The sequence below is a fragment of the Epinephelus fuscoguttatus genome, linkage group LG11 (assembly GCF_011397635.1).
Source record: "Epinephelus fuscoguttatus linkage group LG11, E.fuscoguttatus.final_Chr_v1".
Taxonomy (NCBI): Eukaryota; Metazoa; Chordata; class Actinopteri; order Perciformes; family Serranidae; genus Epinephelus; species Epinephelus fuscoguttatus.
In genome coordinates this window covers 40,647,186-40,662,432 of record NC_064762.1, presented here as the reverse complement: position 1 = coordinate 40,662,432, position 15,247 = coordinate 40,647,186, and positions in this window count along the sequence as shown.

The following is a 15,247-nucleotide window of genomic DNA, read 5'->3' as shown; positions in this document are numbered from 1 at the left end:
CTCAAGTCCAAATCAAATGACTCAAGTCCACACCTTTGCAAAGAAACACATTGGATAAAAATTATTTAACATAATTTTACACTCTATAAAAGCAGCATGATGTTGCACACAAAATAGTTATGATGGACCCCTAAGAAAATAGATCCATTCACTTAAAAAAAAAATTGAGAGCAACATTAAATACACACATTCACATATTCTAACATAGAGAGTACATTTTTTGTATCACTTCCATTTCTGATAAAATGACAGCACTGACCACAATGATGAAATTAGATGGATAAGACAATAGAAATAGAGATGAAGTGATGGATATCTTCAATACACTGACTTGACACTAATAAGACATTCTGGAGTAATAATTCTCAAAAGATAATTTATTCCCTCTTCATGTCTCTCCCTCTCTGCACACTTGTTATCCTGCAGGAGAATGACAGACACTTTTCACCTTCATTCTCTGAACACCATGAAATCCACAGTCTCTTCCTCTCCACATTGTAATAATTTACAGACGAAGGCAACATTAGTCAGGCTTCAGTGAGAGCTGCAGCAAAAGTGTTATGTTTAATGAAAACCACAAAGTCTCATTGTCTCACAGTCTCTCTTTATGTCATAAAAACCAGAGAGAGGACAAAGCAGCATACCTGGAACCCCTTACTGTTGACCTCAGGACCTTAGGGGATTGTGGGGGCTGTGGGTAAGGGTGTTTGAGACACAGTGGAAACAAAAGATAGACACAGAACACATAAGAATGTTTACTGCTGCACATATCTGTTGTATTTAAACTGCGCAGGAAACCATTACCAGAGGTCAGGTCAGTAGTATAGAAACACATGGACCAGTTACAGATAACACCTTAAAATGCTCTGTGTCGCCATTGGTTACATTATGTACTGTTTTATAGCTACAGAAACATAGAATTGAGTAGAAAGAACTTTATTTATCCCCAAGGGAAATTCAGCTGTCCAGCAGCTCATAAAAGACAAAAAACAGCCACACATGACTGATTGACATGACTGTTAATGACCAGAAGATGGCACCACCACAAGTCAAAACTGTGAAGTAAAAGGAAATTATGCATTTTTTTTTCATAGATCACAAGCTGTATGATATAGTTTCCCACTGAGCCAGCAGGGTTTGCCATTATGAATTTTCTGTAATTAATCTTTTTTTTTTTCTAAGAGCTGTTCCTCACCCAAAGTCTAATTTCCTTACACCTCAATCAATCAATCAATCATTTTTATTTATAAAGCCTAATATCACAAATCACAATTTGCCTCACAGGGCTTTACAGCATACGACATCCCTCTGTCCTTATGACCCTCGCAGCGGATAAGGAAAAACTCCCCAAAAAAACCTCTTTAAGGGGAAAAAAAAACGGTAGAAACCTCGGTGTCTGCCTCCCGGACCGTAACAGGAAGATGATTCCACAGGAGAGGAGCCTGATAGCTGAAGGCTCTGGCTCCTGATCTACTTTTGGAGACTTTAGGGACCACGAGTAACCCTGCGTTCTCAGAGCACAGTGTTCTGGTGGGATAATATGGCACTATGAGCTCTCTAAGATATGACGGAGCTTGACCATTTAGAGCTTTATAAGTTAACAGTAGGATTTTAAATTCAATTCTGGATTTTACAGGGAGCCAGTGCAGAGAAGCTAAAACAGGAGAAATATGATCTCATTTCTTAGTTCCTGTTAGTACACGTGCTGCTGCATTCTGAATTAGCTGGAGAGTTTTTAAGGACTTACTAGAGCTACCTGATAATAGAGAGTTACAGTAATCCAGCCTAGAGGTAACAAAAGCATGGACCAATTTTTCTGCATCTTTTCAGGTCAGGATAGGCCTAATTTTCGCAATATTACGCAGATGAAAAAATGCAGTCCGTGAGGTTTGTTTTAAATGAGAATTAAAAGACAAATCTTGATCAAATATTACTCCGAGGTTTCTTACGGTAGTGCTAGAGGCCAGAGCAATGCCATCTAGAGAAATTATGTCATCAGATAAAGAGTCTCTGAGTTGTTTGGGGCCAAGAACAATAACTTCAGTTTTGTCTGAATTTAACATCAGGAAATTGGTGCTCATCCAGGTTTTTATGTCTTTAAGGCAATTATGAAGTTTAATTAATTCTAGCTTCATCGATAAATACAACTGTGTATCATCCGCATAACAATGGAAATATACAGAGTGATTTCTAATGATGTTACCTAAAGGAAGCACATATAGAGTAAATAGGATTGGTCTGAGCACAGAACCTGGCGGAACTCCAAAACAAACTTTAGTATGTAAGGATAATTCATCGTGAACATGAACAAACTGGAAACGATCGGAGAAATAAGATTTAAACCAGCTTAGTGCTGAACCTTTTAGGCCAATTAAGTGATCCAGTCTCTGCAGTAGAATTTTATGGTCAATTGTGTCAAACGCCGCACTAAGATCTAATAAAACAAGTACAGAGACAGGTCCTTTGTCTGAAGCAATCAGAAGGTCATTTGTAATTTTAACTAGTGCTGTCTCAGTGCTATGATGCACTCTAAATCCTGACTGAAATTCCTCAAATAAATTATTATCATGGAGAAAATCACACAGCTGGTCTGCGACTACTTTCTCAAGGATCTTTGACATAAAGGGAAGATTAGATATTGGTCTATAGTTGGCTAACACCTCTGGATCCAGGGTGGGCTTTTTTAGTAGAGGTTTAATTACAACTACCTTAAAAGACTGTGGTGCATAGCCTGTTAATAAGGATAGATTGATCATATCTAATATATGAGTGTTAACTAAAGGAAAGACCTCCTTAAGTAGCCTAGTTGGGATGGGGTCTAAGAGACATGTTGATGATTTAGATGAAGAAATCACTGCGGTCAATTCTTGAAGAGAAATTGGGGAGAAGCAATCTAAATATATATTAGGTTTTACAGCTGTGTTTGAGGTTAGATAGGTACTATCTGAGGACAGGAGGTCATGAATTTTGCCTCTAATAGTTAGAATTTTGTCATTAAAAAAGCTCATAAAATCATTACTGCTAAGGGCTAAAGGAATACAAGGCTCAGTAGAGCTTTGACTCTCAGTCAGCCTGGCTACAGTGCTGAAAAGAAACCTGGGGTTGTTCTTATTGTCTTCTATTAATGCTGAGTAATAGTTTGCTCTGGCATTGCGGAGGCCCCTCTTATAAGTTTTGAGACTGTCTGTCCAGATTAAACGAGATTCTTCCAGTTTGGTTAATCGCCAATTCCTTTCGATATTTGTTTTAACTTACGGGTTTGAGAGTTATACCAAGGAGTGAACTTTCTTTGCTTTTTTAACTTCTTTTTAAGAGGATCTACAGAGTCAAGTGTTGTTCGCAGCGAGCCTACAGCACTATCGACAAAATGATCAAAGTCAGTACAGGAAACCTCTGTTACTAAGGGACTTGGTATTGAATTTAACAACAGAGTAATCTTTTCCTTAAATTTTGTGACAGCACTATCTGATAAACATCAAGTATAGTAACTGTTGCTGAGTGGCGTGTAAGCGAGTAAAAAGAAATCAGAAGTAATCAGATAATGATACTGATAGTGATAATGATAGCAAGGGATTCTGTGGAGAGACTTTTAGGTTATCAATTTCAATTCCATACGTCAGAACTAGATCGAGGGTATGGTTAAAACAATGAGTGGGTTCATGTACACCCTGACTGAAGCCAATGGAGTCTAATAATGAGATAAACGCGGTAGCCAGGGAGTCATTATCAACGTTGACATGAATGTTAAAATCACCTACAATAATAACTTTATCTGATTTAAGAACTAAACTGGATAAAAACTCTGAGAATTCAGATACAAATTCAGAATACAGGCCAGGAGCACAGTACACTATAACAAATAAAAGTGGCTGCGAGGTTTTCCAGGTCGGATATAAAAGACTAAGAACGAGGCTTTCAAATGAATTATAATCTAGTTTAGGTTTAGGATTGATTAACAGGCTAGAGTTAAAAATGGCTGCAACTCCCCCTCCTCGGCCACTTCCTTGAGGAATGTGGGTATTATTTTGACTGGGAGGAGTGGACTCATTAAGACAACATATTCATCTTGACACAGCCAGGTTTCAGTGAGACTGAGTAAATCAATATGATTATCTGATATTAATTCGTTTACTAACACTGCTTTAGACGATAGAGACCTGATATTTAACAGTCCGCATTTAATTCTCCTGTTTTGTCTTTCTGTCACAGAAGAGGTTTTAATTTTTATGAGGTTGTTATGCACAACTCCTCTTTGTTTAATTTTAGATTTAAATAATTTAGGTGGTCGGGGGACAGACACCGTTTGTATAAAACTATGAAAACTATGGCTGGGTAATTGAACTACAAGCTCAGAGAGGCGTATAGGACTGCGACTTTGAGTCCTGATCTCAACTCTGGGTTGTCAGGGATTTAAATTACTAATAAAGTTTGCCAGGTTCCTAGAAATGAGAACAGCTCCATCCAAAGTGGGATGAATGCCGTCTCTCCTAATAAGACCAGGTTTTCCCCAGAAAGTTTGCCAATTATTAACGAAACCCACATCGTTTGCTGGACACCACCTGGTCAGCCAGCGATTAAATGATGACATGCGGCTAAACATGTCATCACTGGTCAGATTTGGGAGGGGTCCAGAGAAGACAACGGAGTCCGACATCGTTTTTGCATATTCACACACCGAGGCAATATTAATTTTAGTGACCTCCGACTGGCGTAACCGGGTGTCATTGCCGCCGACGTGAATAACAGTCTTACTGAATCTACGTTTAGCTTTAGCCAGCAGCTTTAAATTTGATTCAATGTCGCCCGGTCTGGCCCCAGGGATACATTTGACTATGGCGGCTGGTGTTGCTAACTTCACGTTTCTCAGAATAGAGCTGCCAATAACCAGAGTTTTATCCTCAGCGGGTGTGTCGCTGAGTGGGGAAAAGCGGTTGGAAACGTGAACAGGCTGGTGGTGAGCCGTGGGCTTCAGCTTGGAGCTGTGCTTCTGGCAAACGGTAACCCAACCTCCCGGCTGAACGGGAGTTACCGGAGGACAGTTAGCAAAGGCTAAGGCTATGCTATGTGGCTCCGCACCGGCTACAGGAGGCTGGCTAACTACTGCAGCTACTGAATGGTTTTCCATGGTGCGGAGCCGCACTCCTAATTCACTAAGCCTCGCCTCCAACGCAGCAAATAAGCTACACTTATTACAATTACCACTGTCGCTAAAGGAGGCAGAGGCATAACTGAACATTTGGCACACCGAGCAAGAAAGAGCAGAGGGAGAAGCCATCGCTAACTGTAAAGCTAATGTAGCTACCAAGGCTAGTAACGTGCAAACGACAGAGAAAGACATTAGCGAGAAAGTCGTAGAAAGGAGGAGAGCTATAAGTGCTTAAACAGAACCAGTGTGGGTTAAGACTTGAAGTAGACGTTAAAGCAACGTGAAAGCAACTGAAGTGAGAAAGCAGGCTAGTAGAATCCACCAGAGCAGTACAGAGACACTGTCACAGAAACACCGGAAATGACACAACTCGCTTACCGCAATACGTCAGCACGGACAGGTACTGTCCTTGTCCTTCACAATGTGATCACTTTTAAAAAATACCCTCTGCTGCTTGCATATTGTAGTCAGATGAAATTTGTTGTTGACCACAATATTGCTCATAATTTCACTTGGGCTGTTCTGGCTCCGCATAGACACACGGGGAACTCCACAGGAAACAAAGGGAGTGATCTTGCCATGTTTCTTAGGAAAATACTAACTATGAGACCGACTTGCTTGTTAACTTACACTAATAAAACTGTTCATGAGATGTGGATTTTGTGCTTATGGATTACTGTTTGTACCTTTATAGAAACCTTCATTGCCCCTCAAGGAATTTGTCTTGCATGATGGATTCCCTTCAAGAACATACACTCAAAGGTTCTGTATTACTCCTTTTCCACCAACATAGCACCAGTTACTGTCTGATACCACACCCAATTTTGAAGTGTTCAGAGGAAAATAAATTGGATCAGAACCCAAAAAGTTGGTTTAGACTTGAAACCCAAAAATAGCAGGTTTTAGTTAACCTGAAGTGCGAACCACGATGACATCAGTGGGTGTGTCATATTCTACAGATTGGAAAGAGAAGATAAAGAATGCAACCTGGTCTTACTCCAAAATCATCGAATACTGGCACTTGGGCAGTGACTTCTGCCACCAACATAAACAGTAAAACAAATCCGTAATGACAGAAGGAAAAAGTTCACTGGTAATCAACAAAATACACAACTTTGCTACTACTGCTTGCTGTTGTGCCTTGTGCAATGTTCTCTATTGATGGCACATCCTCGATGACAATGGTTCTGCATGAAACTGGTGGAAACACAGGCTGGTTAGGCTAGATAGCATCAAGGTTCCAACAATCCTGAACTGAGCTGGTTCTAGAACCATAACTAATTTGGTGGAAAACATTTCGCTCATATGTTCACCAAGTCAACTTAAAGGACCTGTATGTGACATTCAGAGCATTAATATAGCAACAAATCACTATTTGCTGTGTAAAGATAAAGTGGAGAACTGGCAACCTTAGCAGAGAATGAAGTCACGCTCCCTCTGTGTGTGTCTGTTGTTATCTGAGCTTTACTGTTAGTTATTTTGGTAAGCAAGTGCATGTTAGTGCATGTGAGCATCACTGGCCAGCTAATCAATGCTGCCCTGTGCTCACATGGAAGTTAACTCTGATATCTGTACGGCGTTGTCACGAAGACAAAGCGCCTACACTCCAGTTAGCCCAGTTAACACTGTTAGCTCTGTCTGCATTGTGGCTGTTGTTTAGTGCTGTTTATGAAGTTAGCATCATTAGCTGCTAGCCATATTGAGAAGCATGGGCAGCCTATACAAGAGTCTCTTTAAATCATCCAAACCTTGGACACTATACATGCTATCAGTGCTCAGTTAAGTTAGTTATAAGTTATTAGCCAGAGCCCATACACAGAGCATATTTTGCATCAAGCAGGTATTTAATATTAATAAAACTGCTCATGTTATGTTGTGTGCCAGGATAAGTTACAGGACACAATGATGCTATAGATCACTGGTGTTCAGCATACAGCCTGTGGGCCAGAACTGGCCTGCCAAGGGTCTAAACTGGCCCACTGGATGACTTTACACACCTAATAATGAAGCACTGGTGAAGGCTGAGAGGCGTCTGGTTTCAGGAGCAAGTTAAACAGCGAGCAGCCTGCCTACAGATTTCTGAAGTAACAATAAATACTTGTTGTGGTCATATTCAAAGATTTTGGGTCTCATTCATAAGATTTGAGCAGAACGATTTTTTTGTGTAAACTGCTTGCAGAATGAAATTCACATGTGAATCATCATTCATCAGTATGTTAGTAGCTCCGATTTTTTCGTAGATACTAACAAAATCTACACCTGCTGGCTCTATTACCTCCTTCCAAGTCTTTGATTTACCTGTTCCTGTCACAACACAAATAATAAAAAACAATAAAAATTTACGAGTTAAGATTGATTGGCAGTCATGAACATACACATATACCTACAATCAAATCCGAGTTTCCTGCAGCATTCATGAATCAGGTGTAAGTTTTTAGTACCAGGGTTTTTTTGTATAAAATTCTACACACATATTTAAGCAATACATCACGACAGGCCATGGTATACGTTTATTATACCACTGAGGGTGTTCTTCGGCCCGACGCGGCCCATCCATTGTTAGCCTTCCCCGGAGATCAAAGTTAATCGTGAACATGCTTAATTGTTAATTGTTAACGCTGTCAAAAAATAAACGTAAAAACCAGCTGCTTTTTGCTACCTGCTGTAACAGTTGGTTGTTGTCATGGATACATTGTTGCTTCCCTGACACGGAATGATATGCTGTGATAAGGCTTTAGAATAGTAGCTGTGGTATACGCTCATTACATCACAGTTAACAACCAATCAGATTGCAGGATTTCACCTTTCCGTTTTATAATTACTAACAATTCATGAATAAGACCAAATGAACATTGCAAAACACTGTTAATCAGCAAATTCAGTACAAAGGAATCTCTATCAGACTTCTATCTTAAAACAATATCAGTGAAACTCTATTGCTAAGGCTCTGCCAAAACGTAAAATGTGTAAATGGTTGTAAGAGGTAATTTAAGTTTCTTCCTCAGTAGATCCACTTTAGTGTAGTGTGGTGATGCCAGCATATCTACACAAAAGTAGAAACGTCTGGAAAAATGCACATGTAATGACAGTGAGTAGTAGACTGACTAAATTAGGGAAAAACTGAGACATAAAATTAATTTTTTTTTAGGACATCTCAGGCTGTTCATCATTTGTTTTGAAAATGAATGTTTTCAGAATGTACTTCTCCTCACATCTTCATCACTAAAAGAAAGGGATTTTGGTGCACAATGGTGCACATCCTCACGAGAGTGGAGCATGTTAGCTCAGTTTTACACCAGATGGTGAATGTCTACAGTGTGTTTTGGTAAAACTGGCAACAATTGCAGCAGCCACTGGTTTGACACCTCCCATCCAAGTCTGAAGTCTGGGATGAAATAATGCAATTAAACGACATTCTAGCTCCAAAACACACACTACAGCAATTGTAACCACTGATCTGTGAGCCAGCTGCCTGTATATACCAGTGTAACCCAGAGCCAATGTAAAAACATTGTAGTTACCCATGCAGACATACAAAATATTTTCAGACCATCATACTCCAGCAAGGCACATACACACAAATGCACACATTTCCTGACTTCTCTCTCACTGTACTTGTCAGTTCCTTGTTCCCATGGTAACAGACTGCTCCAGACAGGCTGTCCTTTGACAAGTGTAACATGCAGGAGCTGAAGATTGCACAGGAAAGGAGGTCAAGGCAACTTTATATTATTGTTGCAATGGCAAAGTCTATTGCAACACCAGTAACACCATTTGTTTGCTAGTTATGTCTGTTGTAGATTCTGATCAACTTGTGTTAAAGCTCAAGTGTGAAATATCAGTGTGTTATCAGTGTGTGTAATAGAATAAGTAGGTTTTCTTTAGTGAATAATCGCTTGAAAATAAGAATTGTTTTGTTTTTGTTACTTAAGGATGGCTGTTTATATATCTACATAGGCAGCTGCTCACATGAGCAGGTGCAAGGCTAGCAGCCTGTGTACAATGTGCCAAACAGCTTAGGAGAAACACTGATTTGTAACATGGACCTGCTTTATTCAGTATTTTAACTGGTTTACATAATTTGGCTCTAAGTACAAACCTCCTGAACAATAAACACGCCACTAAACCCCCCTAAATCTTAAACACTGGTCCTTTAACAGCAGCAATGCAGACTGAATTTTGCAGTTGTTTTTTAGAGGACCCAGGTCACTTATCTGAGTTTTAGCTCACCTCAGCACTATCTGAGCCAAACTCTTCAATAGACCAGAAGAAAAGGGATTACTCTTCATTTTCTGTACAAGTGGGTGTACTTGCTTTGTGTCCCCTTGATACCAGACCCTCGCTGTCTAAATCAATGCTAGTAAAAGCCCTTCAACTTCAATTAGATCACTCTGTAGAGCATTTTACCAGTAATATAATTGTCCTACAGCAGACACCTGCACGCGCACATCGACACACACCAAGTCCATCCACTGATTCATTGAACTTGTTCACAATCTGTTTTGCGAGCACACACACACACACACATACACACTTTGAGTAGAGTGAGTAAGGCTAGTAGTTAGATAGAATGATCTCATCCTGGGACTCTGAGAGATGATGTCAGACTTTATATCAGGACTCTCGTGCTGCCACTGAGCTACTGTAACTGTTTATGTTTTCACAGGCCATGAGGGCTCGCAGTGTGGGAGAGTGGAGCGGGCGTGTGGAAGTGTGTGTTTGTATTTAAATGCATGTGTGAAAAAACTAATCGGCCACAATTGTGCTCTGTAAAATGTGTGATTTTTCATCCTCCATTCCCAGAGCATTTTTTTTTTTTACCAACCGTCTCTTCCCAACTTCTCCCATAGATGTTCCCTGTATGCTCCCCCTGTTTCACTTGGTCTTTCCTCCTTCCTCTGCTCTGGTCCTCTCTCTTATCTTCATTCTCCCAGAATCCCTGAAATAATCTGTTTGATTTTATTTCCTCCTCCCTCTTCTCCTCACTCCCTCCTCCTCCTGCTCCTCATCCTCTTGTTTTCTCTTCTTTTTTCCTCTCTCTCCCCGGTGATCTCATTTCCAGGATGTGTGTGATGTCTGTTGTCACACGTGCATTTACCGTCAGTGACGGTTGGTGAGGGGGAGGAGAGGAGAGGAGAGGAGAGGAGGAGAGGAGAGAAGAGGAGAGGAGAGGAGACAACGACAACAGGACACACCCTGATGTGACCTCATGCAGATCCGTCTCTCTCCTCCGTTGTTGTGAGCTCTTTGATCTGCTGCCTGTGGACAGCGTGGTGACATCATGTTGCTCGTGTGAGCTGAATGCAGGATCAAAGGGCGGCAACAACACATACGTCACTTTACCCTTCCTCAGTGTTCATCCTCTTTCATCCAGCCATTTGTTTTCTTATTTCATTGTCTTAACATATCTTTAAAAAGGGGGAAAAAGTAATTTATTTATCAGATTCATCAGTAATGGCATACTGATGTTAACGGTAGTGTTGCTATCACCAGCTGCAGTTGCAGTGATAGCAGCAGTAATAGTCATTCACATCCACAACAGCAGAAACAGCAGAGTGTGCACAGGCTGTCCAAGAGACAGGAACAGAAATGAAAGACCACTTCTGCCTGCAAAATTCTTCTGCAATTTCCTGCTGCATTTCTGTTGGTTGGTTAGTAGACATAGGTGGTAACAGCAGTCACACAGTGAGATGGTCATCCCAGTTTTTTTGATAGAATTCTGTTAGAATTTTATCCTAGGCTATCTTTGATCGCAAGACTATGACAAAGGCCGTCCTTGAACCTCTCTCCCTGTGTGAGTAGGACCACCATTGTAGAGCCACGATCAGTCTGGCCAGTGAGGAGTGAGCGCATGCATGCAACCACCTAGAGAAAAAGCATCATGTCCAGCATCGTTTTTCAGAGCGCTCTGTCTTTTTTGTGCGGCTGCTCCGAGTGCTTCCAGTTGGAAGTTTCTAAACTTTTCAGAAAGGCACCAGTGGTGTCACTGCTGCTTCTTTAGCTAGATTAATGTCTACTGTCACAACAAAGACGGAAAAGCTAATTTCTTGGGAGCAGATTAACTGTTGTACACTGGATGTTGCTGTTAAGTGTTATGCTTTTATCACAGTTCGCTTTGTAAGCTTAGGCCCTGTCTATACATATCCAGATATTTTTGTAAACAGATATTTTCCTCTACGTTTGGGCCTCTTGTTTAAAATGCCCTCTGAGGTGATGATTTATCAAAATTCTGTTCACTGTTTATCTGTGTGGACATGTAAAGTTGAAAATGATGTAATCGCACATACCTATTCTTGAATTGTGTAATGAGCAAACGCAACAACAACAACACTGCACCTAGTGTTTTTTCTTCACCTCAGCATCTGGGGTTTAAAGTCCAATAGGACCAACAGTTTTGGGTCAGGACCCGTTGAACCAACAGATAGTGGGAGACTTTGATGAGGAGTGGGAGGAAAACCTTTGCATGTCCAGAGCATCACTAGCATGTTTAAATGAACGGAAATCAGCAGTGATGAGGCCTCCTGTAGATGTTTTGAAAAAGGTAATGTTAGCCTGTACACTTCACAGATAGACAGCTAACACCCAACCACAGGCAGGCTCAGCTGCTGCTCAGCTGTGGGACATCTAGAGCCAAGGAGTGCCATAGCTTTGCTATTTTTCCATGTGATGCAAATTTTCAGCAACAAATAGGCAGTGGAAATGTGGTTTTGATACTCATATTGTACCACCTATTGCTACAGTTTCAAAGTTTATATCTGTCACAATCATGAAGACTATAAGTATTTATTTTTTGCTCAACACTCCACACTGACTCAATCACTTCATTTCTTAACACAATACTTTTTACTGTGAAATATTTGCAGAGTCATGTTGTTGATAATGCAGTGGTTTGCATGGCTCCGTAAATATGTACAGGACCAGCTTTCAGCTGTTAAATTTCAATAGTTACAGCAGCAGGCAGCTCTGCAGCTACACTGCTGTCTGTGTGAAAACTGCACATATGAGAGTTTGTAGTTGTTTGTCTAATGTAGACATTGTGTGGAACAGATTTTTTTTTAAACTGACTGGGAAAATATCTGTTTACAAAAATATCTGGATATGTGTCGACAGGGCCTTTATGTTGACTGTGTAGTTAACCCTCTGTTAATGTAGCATTACATTAGCTATCCAGCCAATGTTAGTGTCAAGATTGTGTTGTCATAGAAACATAACCATGTGGAGCACATCATTCTTTAATGAAGCATCAGGGGGCCCCTTTTTATGAAGTGCTGGGATGAAGCACTACCCTGCACCCTGCCACCACTTTTCTGCTGAAGACAAATGCTATGTGGACACAGGCCCTTAGCACTGTGAACTATATTATCACTTTTAGCTTTGTTAGCACCATCAGCAGTGTCAGCATGGCTGGAGGTTATAACATAGTTAACAATGCTAAAGCAGTTTTGTGGCTTAAAGTGGTGCCACTTATTTACCAAGGCAACCTGGAGGGAGACCTGAGGATGGCCACCATGTTCCGCAGCAACGCTGACCCATTGCCATGAGGAAGTGGAGGGTGGGCGCTGAGCTTCAGTGCCACTGCCATGCTGATATTAGCAGTAACTGCCATTTGACCACAGTGCAAGACAAAAGTGATGTGGTAATTAGTGGGATACACAAATGCACTAACATGCACGTGCAGCTGCACTGGCTTACCACAGAAAAATCACAGAAAAACTCAAAATACAGCACACACTGACGGTACCTTATTTTCTGCTCAGGAAACAATCACAGCAAATAGTGGTTTGTTGCTGTAAAGCTCTGAATGTCAAAAACAGCTCCTTTAGTCTGAGATGATGAACATTAGCAAACTGTTTTTAATTTACATGGCCAGCACATACAGAGCAACATTAGCATTCATTTGAAATGGTGTGTCTGGTCAGTTGATGAATGTTAGTCCAACATTCACTCTGTGTTCAGCTCTGTCTTGGCCTTCACCTCGCCAACACCTCCTTTAATATGTGGCTCTTTAACAGCTAAAAGCTTCACTTTGTTCACCAGCTAGTTGTTAACTTTTTTTGGTCAGCTGTTTGGTGCTGAGCAGTGAATGATGGGTTTTTTAGAGTTTTAATGGTACAGTTGGTAAGTTTTGTGAAAATACCTTTCTGTAAAACTGTCGCTTTATTGTGAAAGAATTAGCTACATGAAACAAATAATCTGTCACAAAAGTCACGTCCCTCTTCCTTCTCCTACTGGCTCACTGCAGCACACCCTGAACAGCTAATCAAAATCAATCAAATCAGAGCTCTAACACAGCTGTCAGTCGTGTATCTCTACTTGTGAGCTGCAATCAAATTGTCAAACTAGGCAGGGCTGATCAAATATGAATCAAATACCTGTTTGTCACCATGAGTGACATCTTTGAAGTTTCAAGTACTTAAGTGATCCATTTGTTATGATAATATGATTATAGCTGCAAAGCCATCCAGCATCCAACTTTCATTAAACCACAGTCTGGAGAAGGCTTGCAAAGCAAAGTCACATATTTCAGCCTGTTCTGCCAACTCAAATACCGACGCGTTGTCAATGATTTTGGCGTCAGAAACATCTTATGCAGTGGTACAATAGAGCATGTGATAGAATATAATGAGCTTGGCTATTTCTGAAGCCACCAGCAACTACAATAGTATAAATAGTGACAAAGCTCCTATATTTTGGGCAGGAGGGGAGGTGGATGGGACAAACAAATGCTGAACTTTCACCCAAGAGCCATCTGTTCGTTTCCCAAGTGAAACTAAATGTCAGTGTTACATAAAGATAAAAAAAACAACACTCTGGACCGACCCCTTCTTTGGAAAAACGGGGAATTGTCCCCCCCAAGTATTTCTGATTCAATATATCATTTGAGGAAACTAAACAATTTTAAACTATATAATAATAAAAATAAAAGCACTTGTGCCAATTATATATGCAACACGATGCATTAAAAAGATTGCATCCTCCCCCCTCATCTGCCTCACAATGGTTTGGTCCATGTCCGCATACACCGGCACACAGCAGCACTGGCACTGGCAGAACTGACTGGGAATCAGTGGAAGTTAACTTAAAACAAGAGACATATTGGACACCTTTATTTACTTCTACTTTTCAACAGAATTTTGTATGAATGCAGCAGTCATACAAACAGCCCAGCCGCTAAAAATCATTCAAACCAATTTTAGTGCAGGTTGGATTGTAACTTTATATTTATTTAGTCTTATGTATACACTTACAACTTATAATTTCAATGTACATAGTACTGTGCATATTTAAGTTGTCCTACATTCAGAGGCATAATTACTCAACTTGTTTTGAGAGAAGCCACCATAAACACGTTTTGTTTAAAATATTTTTGTTTGATTTAGTGGGGTTGTTCACTGAAGGATTTATTCTGCCTATAAACTTGCATTTATTTAGAAATTGATATTCTTGTGAAGCATTGTAGCAGAGGTAAAATGAGTGACACTTATTGACTAACCACATAAATATATGATGACAAGATAAATTCAAACTGAAACTATCTTCATTGTGATTTTCAGTCTTTGTAACAAGAACAACGACACCCATATTTGTTGCACATTGCCACTTACTAGTCATTTTTGGTAATGCAGGTTGAACATATTAAAAACCTTTATATAGGCCCTATATAAAGGTTTTTAATATGTTCAACCTGTACATATATATATATATATATATATATGTATATATATATACTGTATTGGTAAGAAATGCTGTTCTAAACATTATTATTACTTTTATAATATTTATTACATACATTTGAAGATGCCGGTTCTATTACAATAGTAAATTTGCTGCAACTTTGTTGGTCCCCCCAAAAAATTGCTCTTGAGAAATATTTCTGTTTATTGTTGTCCCCAGCCAGGGCTGCCCCTGACCAAATTGGGGCCCTAAGCGAAATTTTATTTGGAGGCCCCCATCCCAAATGTATCATAGGTACAAAATGACCGTACAACAACTTGCCATTTAACTTGACAACCTTTACTGGCAATAACAAATGTACTGTAGATACAGTAGTTTGGCTGTATGAGTCAAATAAAATAAAAAATTCAACCTGAAATAAATAAA